The sequence below is a fragment of the Perca flavescens genome, chromosome 19 (assembly GCF_004354835.1).
Source record: "Perca flavescens isolate YP-PL-M2 chromosome 19, PFLA_1.0, whole genome shotgun sequence".
NCBI classification, from domain to species: Eukaryota; Metazoa; Chordata; class Actinopteri; order Perciformes; family Percidae; genus Perca; species Perca flavescens.
In genome coordinates, this window is record NC_041349.1 from 11,902,426 (window position 1) to 11,923,829 (window position 21,404).

The 21,404-nt window shown below is 40.4% G+C and overlaps 1 long non-coding RNA gene across 1 annotated transcript in view; it reads right to left on the reverse strand.

Moving 5' to 3' along the window:
- Positions 1-17,833: 17,833 nt before the first annotated feature.
- The window catches only part of LOC114573922 (uncharacterized), a 103,210-nt gene continuing 99,639 nt past the window's right edge, over positions 17,834-21,404 (reverse strand). The window contains exon 3 of the long non-coding RNA XR_003694989.1: positions 17,834-17,881. This is a non-coding gene — a long non-coding RNA (uncharacterized LOC114573922). The remainder of the gene's footprint in view (positions 17,882-21,404) is intronic.

Here is a 21,404-nt window from a genome sequence, read left to right on the forward strand (position 1 = left end):
GACGATTTTCATTGGTTTAAAGACATGCATATAAACCAGGGAACGTTTTTCTCCCATCCCGGAATGCTGTGCGCACTAGACCCTCCTCCGCAGCCAGGAAGTGAGACTACCAGAATATAAATCTGATTGGCCACCAAGGGAGCCCGCTTATGAAATCTGAAAGAACTGATTAGTTATTCGGCTGTTTTATCAATCAAATTTGAGTGCACTCCTGCAGCTTTATTTCTAGTTTTTGAACTTTGTTGAATATGTTACATTAAAAGAGGCAAAGCTGCTAGTTTGCACTCAGCTTGAAATATCTACTCAAAAAATGACGTTCATTAATATGTCATTGTTAAATTATACCCGATAGCTCCCCGTAGAGCCTCACACTGTGACTCTGATTCCATACCTGGGCCTCGTATAAAGTTGTTTCCACACATCTCTGATGGCTGAGTGAAAATAAATATATGACAGGGGGGGAAAAGGGTAAGAATCAAAGTTGCAACTTCAAAGACATTTCACTAACTCTTGCTGGTTCATATGTCACCTTGTTACCAATGTATAACTCACTGTAAAAGTGTGTGCACGTGTGTATATTCACAGAGGAGGTCAGTCAACAGTAGGGGAGCCTTTTATATCAAAGTCTGAGAGCCCAGGCTGGCTCTGCTATAGACAGAATCACTCCTGTATGTGTGTGTGTGTGTGTGTGTGTGTGTGTGCGTGCATGTTACAGTGCTTAAATTGTTCCAGCATGATAATAACAATGTCATTAGAAACTTGGGAGCGCTGCAGTACAGGCAAACACAATGTTCCATAAGTGTGTGTGTGTGTGTGTGTGTGTGTGTGTAGGCATATGGGACGCCTATATATTTGTAACTGTGTGTGAACGTATGTGTTTGTGTAAATGCATGTGTTGGCATTTTCTTTTGTGAGAGAGTAAAGACAAAGGGAGTGTGTACGTGTAAGTGTGCGCACCCAAAATGAACAACCCCCCCTGTTTCCGAGGTCGGAGCGCAAAAAAAAAAAAAAAAAAAAGGGCTAAAGTCAGGATTATGGAAATTTTCAGAGGCCGGAATTCCTCGGTTTGCTTCCAAACATCATTCACTCTTAGCGAGGTCGTGTCCATAAAACACACACATGCACATAAACACACACACGCAGACAAAAGGGTAGTCAGTGTAACATTGGTGAACCGTGTCAGTATAAATCTGATAGTCCCAACATAATACGACGAAGGCCACAAAAATGTCAACAGTCTACTTAACCCCCTGGAATGGATGTGAGGGGGAACAGCGGAGAGAGAGAGACAGAGAGAGAGAGAAAAAACATAGCGATGGATAAACAGAGAAAAAGAAAGAATGACTGCAAGGTGGCCAGAGCTAACGGAGAACTGCAGCGAAGCAGAATGTAAGAGAAAAAGAAAAGAAAGCACTTCAATGGACCAGAATATCCACTGTTAAACCGTACGTTGACCTTCTGGTTTTGTGTGTTCTCACTTTGTCTCATTGCCATAAAATTAGAAACTGAAGCATCTCCTGAATGGTGCAAATGCAGCTTGGTGGTAAGAAGGCGGACGCATTGCAGAAGGTAAACTAAAGAGCAAATGTCAAACAACAATGTTCATGCTTCCTCCACCAATAGGATGCCATGTGAGCTAAATGAGTAGATAATGAGTAGCTTCTTAGCCCAGTTTACTGGTTGACTGTAAACCAAAATGTTTTGGACACTGCAATCCATCAACTGACCATCAAACTGAACTTTTACTTGTTGCCTGTTAAAACTACTCTTAAAATGATGATAGTTAGACCCTTGGTACTCTCAATGGAAAGGTCTTGCACTTTGGCTCGGGAACAAGTTAGGTGTTGTTTATGAGTAACTGGACCGGAGCAGACTGATCTCATCAATTGGTGTATGTACGACACGCCAATTATGTCTTTGTAAAGCCATTCCCTGTGTTCTTTTCCTAAACCCAATCTTCTTTTTTTTTTTACACACACACATGGCGTTGTTCTCGCGATAGTACGTCGCGTTCTCGCGATAACACGCAATGTGGCGCCGCCACGTGGTGTGTATGTTTACATCCGCTGTATACAGCGTAGACATACATGTGGATAGCTCAAAATGCGTACAGGTAACACGCCATTTGGCTTTAGGAAAGTGGCGTGTATGTTTACGCAAAGTCACAATGCCATGTTGACTGGACGGTCATGGCTAAGAAGAAGGTGAGCCTGAAGCCAAAGCTCTGAATTTGATCAACTTTCCAACCTTCAACTGTTTCAGGAGCTTTGGGTCTTGGCTAGCTCTCGCATTGCCAGACCTTCCTCCACAGCTAATCATGATGTCAACCTAACCATATGAACTTCAACAAATGTCCCACACTGACAAACAGATCAGAGAGGCACATTCCGATGGGACCTTGGATGCATCACAGTGACTATATGTTACACAAGGAAATTACACACACACACAGGAACCCATTCATACCTGTGGTTTTGGGATCTCCTTTGGTTAGACGACCAAAATATTTGACTAGAAAAGTAATTATTTTTTTATTTTCTGCATGATCTAAAATTTTTCTAGGGCTGGCATTGGGCCGCTACTTCTGGGGACATTTTAGTCCCCTGAAGTAGCCGCAGAGAGAGCGCTCCACACTTTCACGCTGCTCTCCGGTACAGGCAGCTACTAGTCTCGCATTGCCAGACCTTCCTCCACAGCGCTGCGGAGGAGGGTCTGGCTAGTCCACACAGCATTCCCGGATGGGAGAAAAACATGCTCTGGTTTATTGGCATTTCTTTAAACCAATCACAATCGTCATGGGTGTCGCTAAGTGCCGGACGGAGCCACGGTGCCTCTGCAAAATAGCCTCGAGAAGGAACTTGTTTTGGTGGAACGTGTGTACGTTCAAAAATGGTTTTAGTCGTGCAACAGAAAACTCAGATTGGACAGATAGTCTAGCTAGCTGTCTGGATTTACCCTGCAGAGATCTGAGGAGCAGTTAACCATAGTCCTCAGAAATCCACTGGAGTTTAGAATACCAACACAAGAAAACGGATGGTAAAGGACATCCGGCCAAAAAGAGGGACATCCTGCGGAATTTCCGGCGGCACCTGAGCAATCCCGGGAGTGGAACGTCATGGACACAGACTAGGTATTGGCCAAAAGAATGAAGTGGCAGATCAAAGTAACCATAATGGGTTTCTTTCGCACGATGGCTAGGCTCCCCATTTAAAGATATGGTGAGGAGTTTGGATACGTGAATCTATCTTGGAGTAAAATGACTGCTCCGTTGCATCGAAAGAAACCAGTTCAAATGGTTAGAACATCGGACTCGGAGGCTTCCCTGTGGAGATTTTGCAGGCACGTCCATCTTTGAGGAGGCCTTGGGAGAAAGGCGAATAGGCTACTTTGCATAGTGTAGTGCAGTGACCCAGCTATGCTGCAGGAAAGGATGCATGGATTACAATTTTTATTTATTACACTTTAAATTTCACTTTTTCAGGGATTGGTCTATCTCAAAACTATCATCGAACATCCCAAACAAGGGTCACTCTGACTCCAAAGTATACTTAAACAAAACCTAGGTGGACAACAAACTTATATAGGTTATATTCAGAACAACATTAGCAGGTAAAAACAAAAAACAAAAAAATAATTAGTTTTAATGAGACTACTGTGGAGGTCCTGAGTTTTGCCGCAATGTAACATAATCCAACAAGGTGCTGCATGGGCCAAATTACTTTTTTAACATGAATGTGGTGTTTCTCATGGTTTCCTTGAACGTTGCAATGGAGGATGAAATTGTTGCCATCCTGATCATTTTCCAGAGTTGTAAAATTCAGTTTGTGCTGTGCAGCGTTTTGGCGCCTTTAAACTCTTGGATCAATAACTCAAACCACATCTAGATTATCAGCAAAACGGTGTTTTTGGTCTGAATGCCCAGTTACCGTAGGTTTTGTTTCAACATTGGAGGGGACACATTATAATTGTATAAGCGCCAAGCACTTCATTTCCTGCATTCTGGTGATTAGTTCTGCAACAATTTGTGTAGCACAAGTAGACACAAACAGTGTTCGAAACCATTCCCTCGTTCACTCACTCAATTTTCCCTATATATTGTAAATCAAATAGTGTAGTATATAGGGAACGACCAAATTTTTGGACACTCAATGAAAACACATCAAGTCTTGTTGCTTCTGCCATGGCACTGCTAAACAAACTACCTCGCTGACTTTGTATAGATATGGTTTGCTACTGTAGACATGGTTGTTTCTATGTGTCGATATAAATGTCCCTATGTTATTTGTCGTTGTCCTTGTATATTGCCATACACATGTCAGTCTGTGAAAGCAAATCTCCCTTACGAGACAATATCTATATCTCTATTTAACATCGTTGCGTGACTTGCGTCAGGAGATGCGCCCGAAACAAATTAAACTAATTCAATTCAATTTTATTTATAGTATCAAATCATAACAAAAGTTATCTCAAGACACTTTACAGATAAAGTAGGTCTAGACCACACTCTATAATTTACAACGGCCCAACAATTGGGGCTAACTAAAACACTTGTAATACGTTGCTGAAACAAAGCGAGCACCCAGGAGGAAAGTAAAATGCTGTATATATGTTGCATGTTCCATTTCTACTGTTTAGAAATGAAAGTCCACTCCATTTTTCCATTTCAGTTTCTGCTTCTTCTTCTTCTCCTCCTCTGGGAAAACACGGCCTCGTTGCATTGTGGTGTACGCGAGTAAAATGTAGTGTACATCGTATGCACACTCAAATTAGCTGTGCATTGTGGGTATTTCATAGTGGACTATACAGTGAATGAAATTAACCGCGGAGAATTCGAACACCACTACAAAATGGCGAACACACTATATAGTGCACTATTTCCGTCATAGGGAACGGTTTCGAACACCGCTACAGTGACTGTTTCCCGTCAGATCGTTTATTGATGTCGACATTTCCTACAGCACTTGAAGGCAGCTTCATTTTACGGCGAAAGAGAAGGAAAAGAGACAGATGGACAGTCCATTTTTTCAAATACGCTGCACTTTTGCCGCAAAAATTGCAGATTTCCGCGCAAAATATGCGGGGCTTGCATGATTTCATAATCCCTGCATTTTCATTGCAAAAAAGTCACATATATCTTAGCAGAAAGTTGAAAAATGTTGCGCTTACTTCACACAAGAGCATCCATTTTCCCCTGTTACCATGGGAACGTTACAAAGTGACGTAATTACACACCGTCACCATCATCGAAAAGCAGGGTGTTGGGGGAAATCATTTTTTTTTTTTTTTTTTTTTTTTTTCAAACTGCAGTTTTTGCAAGTTCCCGCAATTTCATCGCATAAAATTGCATAAATCATAATCAAGGATTTTTGCCCGCAACAATCACAAAAAAACTCGTCATTTTTCTGGAAGGAATGGATGGACTTTTTTTGCCACTGCAACACAAACGTGCGCTGCAAGATTAAGATGGTACGGTCCAGTATAAGGGTGTTTAAAATCATGTGCAAACACATTTACCGGTAACAAGTATATATACATGTTTGAACACCCAGAAGTGTTATTTTTACTTAGATATTTTTTGAGGGGAACAAATCTAATTCTTCTAAATATTAGGGGTCGGGGGGTCAAATCCCCTGCTGCTTATATGCTCTATGTGGTTCCATCTACACCTTTTGACCTGAAACTCAACTCTTTAGCTCCGCTCCACCAATAACTTCTCACCTTGCTCCACCGTCCCATCTAAACCTCGGCCTTGTTCCGTCCTACCCTGTAAACCAAACCTCACCTCCTCCTGCCCTCCTAACATTGAACTCCCCTTTTCCCTCTCTCCAACCCCCAAATTCTCACCCTACCCCCCCCCCCCCCCCTTCCCTACCGCCAGCTGTAACCCTAAACGTACCTTTAAACATTGTTAGCCCCCCTCTCGCTCCACACCTCGGCTCACCCAGACTCAGCCCAGTGGCCTGACCTTGCCTCCTCTGCATTTTAACTGTCCTATAACTTCACACGTGGCTGAACCTGTGCCCTGACCAGCCGCCTTTCTCACACTCACACACACACACACACACACACACACACACACACACACACACACACACACGAATGAAGACGCACAAATGATTCCGATCTCGCCTCCTCGCTCTCCCTCCGCACTACTCGCCGTTTTGTGTGTGTGAGTAAACCGATCCGTCCTCATAAAAACGTCCAACAGAGGGGCTGTTACACAACATGTTACCTAAGAATACAAAGGATGCGTCTGAAATCAATTACACTTTCACGACGTAGGGAGATCTGCAGAAAACAGTGAGTTGGGAAAAACCACAGAGCGTCTGCACACTCCATGCAGGCCATCCATTTGCACGGTAAAGTCACGCATGAGTTTTCTGCACAGCATATGCACAGAAAACAAAGATTTGTTTTGCATCATGAAGCTGTGATGATTGATTATTTTCTCTAGTTTCTCTCTATGGACACTACTGACAGTTTTAGAAAAGGACTTAAAACAATTTTTTTTCTCTGGTTTCTGCTTTTATTACCCCCCGGTTTATGCTTTTATCTCTCTTTTATATTGATGCTTTCCTCAATATATGTACATATAGGATTTTTTTCAATTCGAAACCATTCCCTCATCCACTCGCTCAATTTTCCCTATATATTGTTAATCAAATAGTGAAGTATATAGGGAACGATCAAACGAGATTTCGGACACTGAATGAAAACACATCAAGTCTTGTTGCTTCGGCCATAGCACTGCTGAACAAACTACCTCGCTGACTTTGTATAGATCAGCGGAAAGGAAATTGAAAAAATCCTAAATGTACATATAGGATTTTTTTCAATTTCCTCACCATAAAAAACTAAACCTGACTTCACTGGTCACTGTACTTTTTTAGCAAACATTACTCAAACAAGAATATTCAGTGCATTTGTTGGGGGACTAATTTTAGCGGTGGATTAATCCACATCTGGCGCTCTAGTGAGTATTTGTGGCAGCAGGATTCGTTATAGGACAATAAGTTTTATGTGGGATTAAAAATAAATTACAACCTGAGTGTGTGTGTGTGTCCCAAAGAAGCCCGTATGCCGTTCTTCACACCAAGATACGCCACTGTCCTTATCCCCAGTATCTCCAGAAAAGCAGAAATCTTATGACAGTCACCTATGACTGACATGTCTACTGCCGTACCTTGACTTCAGTCTTTACAACACGTGCTATGCACTATGGCCGTCAAACAACGTGATTTGATGCTACTCTTCAGATTGATCCATTGTCCATTCTACAGTTAAAATTCATCCATAAATATTTGGAGAAAAAAAAAGTCAGTTTTTAACAAAACTAAAAGAATCTTAGGACCCTAGCAAAGCCCGACGCAAGTGTCTTTGCTAGTTTAAGACCGATGCAGTTGTCAATTTCCCGTCAGCAAATGCACCTGCGGCCATGTTTGCGCCCATGGTGTGTTCAGGTGCATTCTGGGCATATTGCTATCTTGAGGCAGCGGAAAGTGATTGCGCCATTGCCCAACAGAAACCTGGTCTAAAGTCAGTACCGCAGCATTTCATTGTTATTTTAACAACGCATTAGTAAAATGCGCCTAGGCTTGTGCACAGCGCGCACACACTATGCTGGTTACACACAAACATGCAAAAGATAAAAAATAAAAACTATTACAATGTGAAATTGTATTATTGTGTACATATACATGGAATACCTCTTGGGAAAGAGGATTGAGAGACGACGGAAATTCTCTCCTTCCTGTTTCGATAGTCTTTATTGTCCCATAGGGATAATCATTTCCACACATCTTCTTTTCATGTTCCATTGAACAATAACACATAAAACATGTAACACATTAGGACACCCACACAGACACATCAAATGTGAAAACTACAAAGCAACTGAGGTAGCAAATCCGCCATCATAATAGCAATGCGCCAAGGTACAAGAGCGCATGGCTTTTAAAGGGAATGGGAGCTGACACTCTGATTGGTCTATTGCATGTTACGCCCAAAACACACCTATGATTAATTAAGACATTTGGCCCTTTTGAACCATGCGCCTGGCGCACGGACCCTTTTTTCCGCCGTCAAACTAGCATGAGAGGAATTGTACACACCTTAAACGCACCTGCGCCAGGCGCTTGGATCATTAAACTAGGGCCCTTAGACTTTTTCCATCATCTTCCTCCTTCCCTCTTCCTGTGCCTCTGTGCTCTCTTTCCTTCCCAACATTCTCAAACAAGAATAATAAAAAAAAAAAATACATTTCTTGGCCCAGAGACGTCAGCTCATTTTCATTGTGACTTTTTTTTTTTTTTTTTCTCCGTGGTCAGTAGAGGGTCAAACACTCGAGAAACATCCGTCGGGTTTCTCTCCCAATTCACAGCCATCCGCTCTCCAATATATTCTCACATTCTCTGCAGTTATCACATTCTCAGATGTTAGTCAAGAGGGCAAGAGGTCTTATGGATTCGGAGAATACCGAAGTGTCATGCACACACACGCACGCATGCACACACACAGACACACACACACGCACACACACACGCAGGCACGCACACAGCGAGCCTCTGGCCAACCCTTATTCTTTGGTTGACCCTTGCCTCTCTCGTCTGTGCTCTCACCCCATAACTTAGCGCTTATTTTCACATCGCACGCACACACAGGTAGAGAAAACACAAACTTTGTCAACCCACCAAAATAGATATCCAGGCAGTCTGTCTCTGTCTCACCTAACAGGTTCTCTCTCTTTCTCTCTCGCTCTCTTTCTCGCTTTTATTTCACCCCTTCGCACACACTCACACACACACACACACACACACTCATAAACACACAGACACACACTCACACACAGCCCCAGTGTGTGCTGACCTAGGAGTAACTCAGTGAAGTCAGCCAATAAAACACCGAGGAATCGTCGGCACGTAACTTGACATTCTAGTGGTTTGTTTGGATAACCTCTCGCTGTGCGGAACCGACACACACACACACACACACACACACACACACACACACACACACACACGTACGTACTACAGCACATTATTTTACATTTACGACTCTCTCGTTCCTGCAAGACCCCACCGCTTTGCTCGGCCCTCAGCATTGCCCTCTCGTCCACCCCGCCACACACACACACACACACACACACACACACACACACACACACACACACACACACACACACAAAATTAGACTACCAAACCCTCTGTTTTCCCAGCAATTATCTCCAAACTAAACAATTACCCAGAAGAGGTAACTACAGACCAGAGCTATTGCAAAAGCCATCATTTTTAGCCCTTTTAGGACGACAATGGCAGTCAAGTTATGAAATATGTCCACAACTGTCCGATGGATTGCCATGAGCCAAGTCTGGACGGACAACCATGGTCACCGGAGGATGAATTGTAATTAGTGTAACAACAGCATGTCAAATTTTCCAATACTTGGAATTGGGAATACACCGTATCCTGGTATCCTCCACTTTTACTCCTACTTAGTTTTTGGTAATCTGTGTTTTCTGTAAGCTTTAACAAAAAGACTTACCCAAACAAGCCTAACTATTTCAATAAATACAATTACAAACTTTATGATGTAACTTGTAAAATCATTATGAATATTTCTCTGCACATAATAACTTTTAATGGGACTCCAGATTTGGCCTGAGAGCTGTTTCCCGTGTCTCTGTAATACAAATATCTTTTCCTAATTAATTCGGGAGCTAAATTGTGCAAAAGAATTGCATTTTAAAAATCAAAATCTCGTGTTCAGCTTCTACTTCAGAGTTCTGATGTGGTTTCATGTGGTGATTTACAGTCGGGTTGTTGGATAGAAGTCAATGGCCGTAAGCCTTCGTTCAGCTCTTTTTGTATAAATCATTACATCTAACGGTGTTCTTAAATATCCCTCCTTAATTGTTTACATGAATGTGTGTGCGTGTGTGCGCGTGCGTGCGTGTGTGTGTTTGTGTGTGTGTATGTGTGTGTGTACTTCTGTTGCCCCTGCTGTGTTTTCAAGGTCTGTATTTATGAGTCTCTGGGCTCCCACTGAAAAGAAAATCTTCTTTAACTTTTACCTCAACATGAACCTTAACTCAGTGTGCACGAGCGAGTGTGTGTGTGTGTGTGTTTGTGCGTGTGAGAGAACAGAGAGAAGCAGAATCGTTTTCACCTCTTTACATCACTGACTCCCCACAGAACCCTTTCTTTACAATCTCTGTGTGTGTGTGTGTGTGTGTGTGTGTGTGTGTGTGTGTGTGTGTGTGTGTGTGTGTGAGAGAGTGAGTGTGAGGACATTGGATCAGGATTACCTTTACCTCTCACCTAAACCTGACTTTGACCTCTTGACAAAAACTCTCTTCCACAGTATAAAACATTGTAATGGTGGCGTTTTTCACTCCACGCTTCAAAGGAACACACTGAGGTTTTCGGGGGAACTGCCAAATTAGTCATTTTACCTGTTACCCGTTATGAGAACACGGACACCAAAATCATCCATGTGCACCTCATAGATCATCATATGTACTTCAACATACACCAGCACTCCTCTAAATTTTGTCATTTTTAGGTACCCAAAGTTTCATGACCCCAGATTGGATGTGAAAATCGTGTAAATCTGATACTTTTGGGTAAATAAATCTGTCTTATAGATTTGTATCTATCTTATAGATTTAAAGCGAGCTACTTTTCACATAAGTGCCAATTATGTGATAATGGTAAATGTAAGAACATAGGGTAACAGCAGCACAAGTAGAGTCATAAAGTCTTATTTTGGATTCCCATTACCTTCCACTAAGGTCCACACTAAAACAGTAAAAATTACGGCTGTCAAACGATACAAAATTTTAAATTGCGATTAATTGTATGTTTTATCACATGAATATAATTGTATTATTTTGCATTTCAGAACTGTTTTTAAGTACATATTAACAATGGAAAGCAATTCTTACCAGTGTGTCTTGATTGGGAATCAAATTAATGGAAATAAAGTTAATTTATGAACTTGACTTTAAGATTTGTAAATGTTTATTATTTATTTACTGTAAACAAAAGAAAAATGTGTGAATCTGTCATCATTGCACAATGCCTCCAAGTACCTTACCTAACTGACATTTAACAATAACACTTTATACAGTACAAACAAAATGGTCCAAAACCAGATGCCACAGCAGCACATTTGTAACCTTTACATTTTCAAGGAATGTAACAATTCTCCTGGACAGAATAGGGGGTGGACAATGTCCCAAATGACAAAAACAGTCAAAAAAAATTATACAAACAACAGTCCTAAAACCGTATGCTGATATACATAGTCAATATAGTGTTCTGTAACTCCTAAATCATTTTGATTACTCACTGACGTCCAGTGATCAACGGTTAATGAGACAGCGTTTGCACTTTGCAGCAGTTCCAGTTGGGCTGCTTTCTCCGTGGAGTACAGGCTGTGTACGCATGAAACTACGGTCCCCCTCGACAACTTTTTAAAAGTAAACTTTCTATTCAGAATCTTATTGGCATCCATTTAGGCGTCTCGCGCTCGCCATCCACTCAAAACGTAACGTTAGCCTACTACTCTTTGGCCGGCTTGCATGCCCAAACAAGTGTGTGCGGCGTGCCTGTTGTTTTGTTTCCTGTCTAGCTAGATCCGGTGTGGTGTTGTAGTTTTTCTAACGTTACTAGTTGTTGCAACAGCATGTGAAAAAAAACTACAGAAAAAAGTTTGTACAAAGTTTGCTAGGCCAAAAAGAACGTTAATCTCGTGATAAAAAAATTGATGCCGTTAAAATGGGTTTGCGTTAACGCCGTTAATAAACGCGTTTAACTGACAGCACTAGGAAAAATACAATCAAATTGAAATGCTTTCTTGGGTTATCGGATCACAACTGGACAGCGCTAAATATAAGTATAAACGACCACCAAGTGATCCAATAAACTATTTAGGAGTATAGTTTGTGATACGACAGGCTTGCTAGAACATCTACCATCAATGGATTATTGAACAGGGGTCCAAGGGATCAGGGGGCCCTGTGCCACAGCCCTTGTCTGAAGTGACTCTTAACATTTCCTGTTGGAAAAGTCAATCAAACTACACGGAGACTAAAAACAACTACAAAGAGACGCAAAACGGCTGCAAAGAGGAACAAATACAATAAATAAATGAAAGAGATGCAACTTGACTGGTAAGAGACTAAACAAAGAGATGCGAAACAACCCCAAATGCAGTCAAAATGATGACAAAGAGACACAAATCATCTGCAAAGAGACAAATTGACCACAAGGAGACTCAAAACAACCACTGAGAAACTCAAAACGGCCACTGATAGACACAAAATGATCACAGAGAGACACATGTAAGAGGGGTGGGGACCTTTAACATTGTGCCCAGAGGCACGTTGTCACATTATTAAAGATTTTGTTGTGATCAGGCTCCTCTTTAGTCTCTGGTAATAACTGCCTTCTTATCAGAGTGAAGTTTTTGATGTATTCTTAACATTTTAAAGTCACATTACTGTATAGTCCGACTATTTCTCTGTTTAAACACTGCCTCCCTGTAGTTCTGCACTGCAGCATGTGGTACATCATAATTTGTGGTTTCATGCCTGTCATGATATCGGGAGAGAATCATCTGTAATTTTGAGAAATTCGGAGCAATGCACGCAAGGCGACGTTTTCAAAAATGCCGTTTCAGGAACAAAGAACTTCACCTTCTCTCACAGTGTAAAAAAATATCCTGCTCAGCCTTGACTGGGGCTCCTCTGCTGCTGTGGTTAATGTTACTGTCTCCACCCAGCTCCTCTACTGGCATCAGCTGTAGTCTAATACCGGACAGTCTGACCACAGAGATTTCACAGATAGCCAAAAGTTGTCAACTGCTACTTTCACAGCTGCACATGTGTGTGTTATTTCATTTAGCCATTTTTTGTCTCAATGAACGACTGCACATATGCAGTGGTGGAATGTAACTAAGGACATTTACTCAAGTACTGTGCTTGAGTACAAATTTGAAGTACTTGTATTTTACTTGAGTCATATCTTTTCATGCCACTTTCTACTTCTACTCCGCTACATTTCAGAGAGAAGTATTGTACTTTTTCCTCCACTACATTACAGTAATCTGACAGCTTTAGTTACTAGTTACTTTACAAATTAAGATTTTTGCACACAAAACTCATGTAGGTCAATAAATACTATGTTTTATTATCACTTAAACTACCCAACAATATAACGGCCTAAATCCAGCTGTAAGGATTAGACCATTAAACACTTAGTTGATTGACAGAACAGTTTGGATCGTTTCCAGTTTCTAAAATGTGAGGATTTTTCTGCATTGAGTACATGTACTTTTAATACTTTACATTTTCCTGATGATATGTACATACTTTTACTTAAGGAACATTTTCAATGCAGGACTTTTGCTTATAACTATGCTAATGTGGTCTAGCGACTCCCTCATTGCTCCTGCGCCCTTATATGCATTTATTTGCCAAGTGTGTGTAACATCTCTATAACATCTCTAATACACTCTGACCACGGATGCTCCGCAGATTGGCCCGTTGTGTCATCTTCCCTTTCTGGTGGTAAAAAGCAGACAATCCTTCGCACCTAAAATTAGAGACCTCCTCTTATTTTGGCAGTACTTAAATATATAATATTTCTGGAATGTGGAGCACTTTAATGTAAAGAGAATCTGTCAGGTGCAGGATGCATTTCATCAAAAAGGTCAAAGGGGCAGCTAGGAGAAGGTGTAAAGTCCGATTCAAGAACACATGGATGGAGGTGCAGTAAGGGTCAGTTTTACCATCCTTAGCCATGCTGCCATTCATATCTCGTCTGGGAATTACATTGACTAATAGAAGTTGAACAAAACTCTTCACTCATTAAATATGTGGCATGTGCAGTGTGATCTAGCACCCTGTTCTCCCTGGAGGTTACTTTTAATTCTATTACTATTTATTATATACATCGTGATATCAGCACGTTTTTTTAAACTAATGTATTTAAATGGGAAGCATCTTTCGTGATCACAGCACAATTCTTTCTGCCAGTCAGGCTGCAGTAGAGAAGCTGTATACAGCTTTGTTATTATTGGTATTTTTAGCCCAATAACCGCTGTTTTTAATCCACATTTATTCATGAGATCTTTTCAGGGTTTATATGTATTTCTTTTAATGTTATTATTTCGGTCGTATTACCAGATTGCTTTGTTGTTTATAGAGATTTTAAAAAAACTATAGTACATCGATCAACATTTATTTAGATGTTATCATGGTATTCATTTCTTTATTTTAATATTATTATTTCAGTCTTATTACCGGTGAAATAGAAAAAATCAGCGGGTCTTTAACGCGAGTATCGCCTCAATGTACATATTAAATCAGTGGTTTTGTCACCAGCAACAACACATAATAGGTAAAAAAAAACAAAACAAAAAACATAAAAACGAAAGAAGAGCCAGAGAGAATTTCAAGAAAAAATACAGAATTTCTGAGGTTAAAGTGTATTACCTCCTTCCCCCGGCTCCTTATCTTTACTTTACGTTTCTTTTTAACCTACAGTACAATTCAGAATAATGTTTTTTTTCAGAATGATTATTTTTCACCACATTTTGTCATTTGCCAGTTCACTTTTTATACTTTTCAGCTGGCCCATCAGCAGCCCAGCGGGAGCAGTTCTGGGGCTGCAGGGGGACAAAGAATGGGGGATAGGCTTTTTTTTTCACTAATCTATATTTGTCCTGGCATTCAGGATGGATTCTAACAGTCGGACTCTACTCCCAAACCACCTCTATAATCTTGTTCTCATCCCAACCACTGCTTGAGTGGTGTTTGTTAAAGACAGGGGAGGGCAGTTTTCCGTCTTTACCTAAAAGTGTACAGTAATTTATAGCATTATGACTACTACACCATGAACGGTTTACAGTTACAAAAGTGGTAGTAAAGTTAAGAGGTTGGGCACACTCTTATCACATCAAACTCGACTTCATGGTTGTTTTCATGGTTTTAGTTTACCTCCACAAAGAGCTTTGGCCTTTTTTTGCCAGACATGATCCATAACATCACCTCAACCCTCATCCACCTTCACTGGCTCCCAATTAAAGGACAATTCCGGTGCAAAATGAACCTCGGGGTTAATAACATATGTGTACCGAGTCGACCATTCTCTGGGATCTGTTTTCATGCTAATCGAATGTGTCTCTAGCTTGAAACAAGCTAGTGCAAAACCGCTGATTAGTTTCTAATGCTAGCCTTCGGGGCAGAGGGTAAATCGCTATTTCTACACCACTAACAAGGCTCAAAATAGCACCACACTTCCATGGTAGCATAATGAGGGTCCCTACATGTAAACCAATGCATTGTAAAGCACTTTCTAAGTGTACAGACAGTTTATTAAAAAGATAGATTAAAAAGTCGAACCACGAACGCAGTGTTTGAGCTATGTTATTGGTTACTGGTTGCACTGCGGCGGAATTGTTGTTTAAGTCCTGTATATAAAATATACATATAAAATCCTCCTTCTCACCTACAAATCCCTCCATGCCCTGCCGCTACAGTACCTCTCCCTCTCCGACCTCCTCCATCCGATACACCCCACCCCGAAACCTGCGGCCCTCAAGACGCCGGCCTGCTCTCCATTCCCCACACCAGACTCTGTACCTTATTATTATTATTAGAACAGTATAATACGAATTTATAGCCTACAATAACTTCCTGCTGGGGGAACTTGGACTCAAAGCCTACAGATGGATGCTTACATACATGCAATTTTTATTGACATTTTTATGCAGTGAGACGGGGTTGGCATGAGGAACATTATACTTCAAGAGGAAAAGGGTCTTTCAATGACATACAGTATGTAAGGGGTTACATCTCATAGACCCATATATTATATGCAATATTTTTAGAAGATTTTATTTCTTTTTTTGGGATATTTTAATATTTGTTGTGACACATTTCACAGTTTTTTTGGGGGATATTTTACAATATTTGGGGGCATATTTTAGAACTTGTTTCATGTTTCCATAATTCAACTTTTTTTTAATAGATTTTTTACTAATTTATTTTGGATATTGATTTTTGTGTGTTATTTTTCCTGGATATTTTTTCTAACATTTTTTGGATATTTAACCTATATTTTCTGAATATTTTAAAGACTACTTTTCATATATTTAAAAATCCTAGATTTTATTCAGATTTTTTACTCATATTTTTAGGATTTTAAACAATTTATTGCAGATATTTAAAAAAAATTCCCCGTATATTTGACTTACTTTGTTAACATTACAAGCAACTAAAAACTAGCTCTTTTGAGTGATTCATAAAATGTAATCATATATAAACTTCAATATCAAAAGCATCCCACTTCATAATAATTCATGAAGTACTGTTGTTTTTTAAGAAAGTAAGGAGTCAAACCTCTCTGCCATCACCAGCTCTCTACTCTGGTAAACTGGTCAATGTGGCATCCAGCTGAAATTAAAAAGCCTGCACTGACCGTTCTCTTACCTCGCATTAATGACTGTTATTGTTCCTCCACTGGCAAAACACTCACATTTTCAGAGAAGGCATTTGAGAAATTTCGCCCACCTGTGTTTCTTTAAACAGTGATGTCTTGGCGAGATGAAGCGGCTTTTGAAAAGTTACATGAAAGCTCTCAACTGAAGCCGGTACAGATACACAGCATGGCAGCTGCATGCGTGTACATATGTGTGGGTGCATAATGTGTTAATAATATGTAGACTCATTTTATCAACAAAACTGTTTTTACAAGCACATGGGCATCACAAAGTTGGTAAATAAAAAAAAGGAATTGCACTATAAACACCAGCAGGAACGTGTGTGTTTGTGTGTGTGCAACAGCACTATAAAGCGATAGAGGAATGTGCTTTCACTCTTTAATGAGGTTCATCAAAACAGTGAGGTGTCAAGAAACGAGCCTCTTCACACGCGAGGCAAAGAAACGAGGGATGAAGGGAACTATATAAAGCAATTATAGATGAATAGATCATGCGTAAATCCGTTTTTTGGGCCATTTCTTCATCACACATTTGACGTAAGGTGGATTTAAAAAGTTGTTGTGGTGAATGTGCCTGGCATTCATCTATTTCCACGTACAACAAACATACAGCAACATTAGCTTTCACGCTGACACTGCCATCTTCGAGTCCATTCTCCACTCCTAATCACTATCTGGTACGCTGCTGCCACCACCGAGCACAAGGGCAGACTGCAGCAAATCATTGGCTCTGCTAAGAAGGTGATTGGCTGCAATCTGCCGTCCCCCGTTTATTTATTATTTATATCTCTTGATTTTTTTTTCTTTTTTTTGTGCATTACTAATATAATTTTCTCTTACTTTGTTTATATTATGCACCAAAGCACCAAAGCTAATTCTAGAATGGAAAAACCTACTTAGATAAACTGTATATAAACCCGATTGAAATTCATTCTTTCATTTGGAGAAAGCGTTTCTGGCGACCTGACTAACGTTACTCTTCTTCTAGCTCTGTTTTGGTCCTCTCCAACTCCTGATGTAAAAAGATATCTGGCTCTTTAGCTGCTAAATGCTCCGCTATGTTCACCATCTAGTTAACTTGTCCGTCTGCCATTTAGTGCTGGGCAGGAAGCATTCACTGGGTTTATTAGAGCAGATTTTGCTGAAAACAGCAGCTGTAAAAGCGGTGAGAGCGGTGACACTGGATCCAACGGTAAAGTCGCGGGCAGTAAAACCAAAACAATATGTCACTACGAGTGACCTCTTTCTCATTACATGTATAGTCATATGACCCACTTTTAACATAAAGGCTTTGTGTAGTGCAGCTTTAAAGTAAGAACAAACACCTACCTGTCATCCATCACCATGAGAAGTCTTCAGCTGCAGGGAATTCAAACCTGAAATGACAGCATGAATGTTTATATTACTAAAATGGTACACTAATCTCATACTAATCAATGAGGGGAGAGTATTTTCTCTCTCAGAATAAATTTGTTTTTGTTCAACTTAAGTTCACAATAATAACCTTCTTTATAAAATAATAACAATGCAGGTTAACTGTGGTGGAGTGGCATACTCAGACATTTTGGAAGATGTTTGTCAGGCAAAAAAGAGCCGCAGTCAGTGGTTTAAAGACTTTGAAACAAAGCCTAGCATGAAAACCTAAAAAGGATAGTGCATGTGCACAGGGCTCTGATGTGAGATAACCAAGTTAGCATACATTTTATAAGACAGAGAAAGAGACATTTTGCCTAAATTGAAAAGGGGCAACGTAAACTTGGAAAAATGTACAGAGAGCAGACGGGTGGAGGAGAGAAAGGGAGATGGAAAGAAGAAAATCTACGAGGCTAAAGGCGAATTCGGTCTATAACACGAAAGAGAAAACAGCATGATTTACAGGAAGAGTGGAAGAAAAAGGAGATTAAGGAGAAAGAAGACAGGGTAGAGATTTAGTGATTGAGCTACTACTGAGGTTTTCTTTCCAAATCTGAAGTTTCTTCTTCTTGATTCCCCATGATGACGCTAAATCTTTTATCCCACATTATACCGCCTGCAGTGTGTGTGTGTGTGTGTGTGTGTGTGTGTGTGTGTGTGTGTGTGTGGTGTATATAAATCTACAGCATGTTTTATTTTCGCTCTGCTCGAGTGGAATTTTTTTCTAATGAGTGTTTTATTTCTGACCTCGACCATCACATGAGTACACACACCATCAGAGACAAGCATATGGAAATGAAATCAAGTGGGAGACAGAGGGCTTGCAGAGGCCGAGGCGCGCACGCACGCAAGCACACACACACACACAAATTCAACAGTCTTAAAGAGTCTACTTGCTGGCATTTTGCGTCTTTTTTGGGTCATTTTGTAGTTGTTATGTGGGTCTTTGTGGTCATTTTGCATCTCAGTGACTGTTTTGCATTTTTTGTAGTGGTTTTGCATCTATGTGTAGTCGTTCTGCGTTTAGTTCATTAGTTTATAATGTCGTGGACATTCCCCCTTAATTAACTGTACAGTAAAAGGAGCAGCTTTAGCCTCTACGGGCTAATTTCCAGCTGTAGTCCCCGTCCAGCTAACAATAGGCATCCTAAAATACAATGGTTAATAAATTAACATAAATTACATTACATCTATAATGACAGCAGGCCTAATTATAAAGGATTAAGACATACAAACAAAGTGGCACACAAACAAGCAAGCACAAACAAGCAAGCACAGATGAGGCAGGCATTAAAGCAGTCCATACAATACAAAGGAGACAAGAGAAAGGAGTGTCTTCGTGAATGGTTAGCATTTGGTCATTTTGAGTCTCTTTGTGGTCATGTTGCCTGTCCTTGTAGTAGTTTTGCATTTCTCTGAGGTCCCTTTTGTGTCTGATTGTTTTCATTTTTGGGTCATTTGTAGTCGGTATGTGTTCGATTTTGATAGATTTGTGTCTATTTCTAGTAACTTAGTGTCTTTTGTGGTCATTTTGCCTCTTTGTAGTCATTTTGGGTCATTTTGTGTATGCTTGTGGTCTATTTTCCAGCAACATTTTGAGAGTCAGGGCCCCTGAGCCTTTGCCTGGTAGGCGTGTTCAGTAATCCATCCATGTACAGCATATTCTCTCTCTCTCTCTCAAACTATGCAAACTGTATACAGTGTGTGTGCACACACAAGTTCATAAGTACAGAAAAACATGCATGCTTCTGCTTGTACAAAAGTGTGTGTGTGTGTGTGTGTGTGTGTGTGTGTGTTCCCCTGTGAGCATCAGCACCAAAAACACTGTCTACGCCAAAACATCCAGAACAGTTCCAGGAAGACATCAAAAGTTGTGACCTCCACCGCCTTCCTCTATCTCTGGCCTGTGTGTGTGTGTGTGTGTGTGTGTGTGTGTGTGTGTGTGTGTGTGTGTGTGTGTGTGTAGTCACCAGATTATATCACTGATCTTTTATCTCTCTGGTTTCATTGTAAACAGCTGCAGATTCACCTGCCAGACAACATGCTCATTCAACCTGCGCAACCTTTTGGCCTCCACTTCACCCAGACAACTGTGGTTCAGCCAAAGAAAAAAAAAAGAAGAAAATGTGAATGCAATACTTTTACAAAAGTCTTTTAGCTCAGGCTAAAAACTTCAAAAGCACTGGAACGATCCTGCATCTTCTGAGTTTTTGGTAAATGACACAAAGAGCTACAGGCTACAGCACGATGAGGGCGGGAATGTTTAACACAAGTCACAATTACGGTGGCCCTGAGATGCAAAACATTACAGGAAAAGAAATTTTAAACAGCAAAAACAGAGAATATCAGATTTTATGTCCAGTGGTGAAAGAAGTATTCAGATCCTTTACTTAAGTAAAAGTACTGATACTACACTGTAAAACATACTCTGTTACAAGCAAAAGTCCTGCATTGAAAATGTTACTTAAGTAAAAATATGTAAGTATCATCAGGAAAATGTACTTAAAGTATTGCAGAAAAATCCTCACATTTTAGAAACTAAAAACGATCCAAACTGTTTTGTCAATCAACAAAGGTTTTAATGGTGTAATCATTTCAGCTGGACTTGTAGGCCGTTATATTGTTGGGTAGTTTAATTGATGATAACGCGTCGTATTTTATAAACTACATGAGTTTTGTGTTCAATATTTCTCTCTAAAATGTAGCAAGTAGAAAGTGGCATGAAAAGAAAAAATGACTGAAGTAAAGTACAACTACCTCAACATTTGTACTAAAGGTGCCGTAGGTAGGATTACAAAGATCCAGGACTTAGCCGAAAAATTTGAACATCGACAACTTCTCAGGCCCTCCCCCCTTTCCGCTAAAGCCCAAAACGGTGTCCTAAGCCCCTCCCCCCCACAAGGGAGAATGAATGCATGTGCCTGAGCACTGATTGACACACAGTTATACCCTCCCCAACCCTGGCCCAGATTGGTGCATCTGAACAGGGAGCGGTGGATTTTTGCAAATCGCACTACAGGCTGTAGGTGGTGCCGTTTTTTTAATGACCTGCTTCATGTAGTTCTACTGGAACACAGGGTCAGTTTCAACAAATATGAAAGAGAGTTAGTTTTATAAAGCTTACCTACTGCACCTTTAAGTACAGTACTTGAGAAAATATACTTAGTTACATTCCACCACTGTATACATCAGACTTGAGAGTGGTATCAATATTCTCATTTAACTCTTGACAAGGAAGAGAATAAGTGTATTTCCCAAAAAAGGTCCTTTAATGAAGTAAAAAACAATCACATTTCCTCCTGCAGATCTGATCCAGGCCCACACTCATAATCAAATGATGCGTTATAGCAGATCAAAGTTAATTTGATTTGTCATAAGGTCGTTTTCAGGTCATAAAGACACAGAAAACATATTTAAGTCCGTGACCTGGGCTCATTCACCCATTGATATGCAGCAGGGTACCAGTCATGATGTCTGCAGATCCAC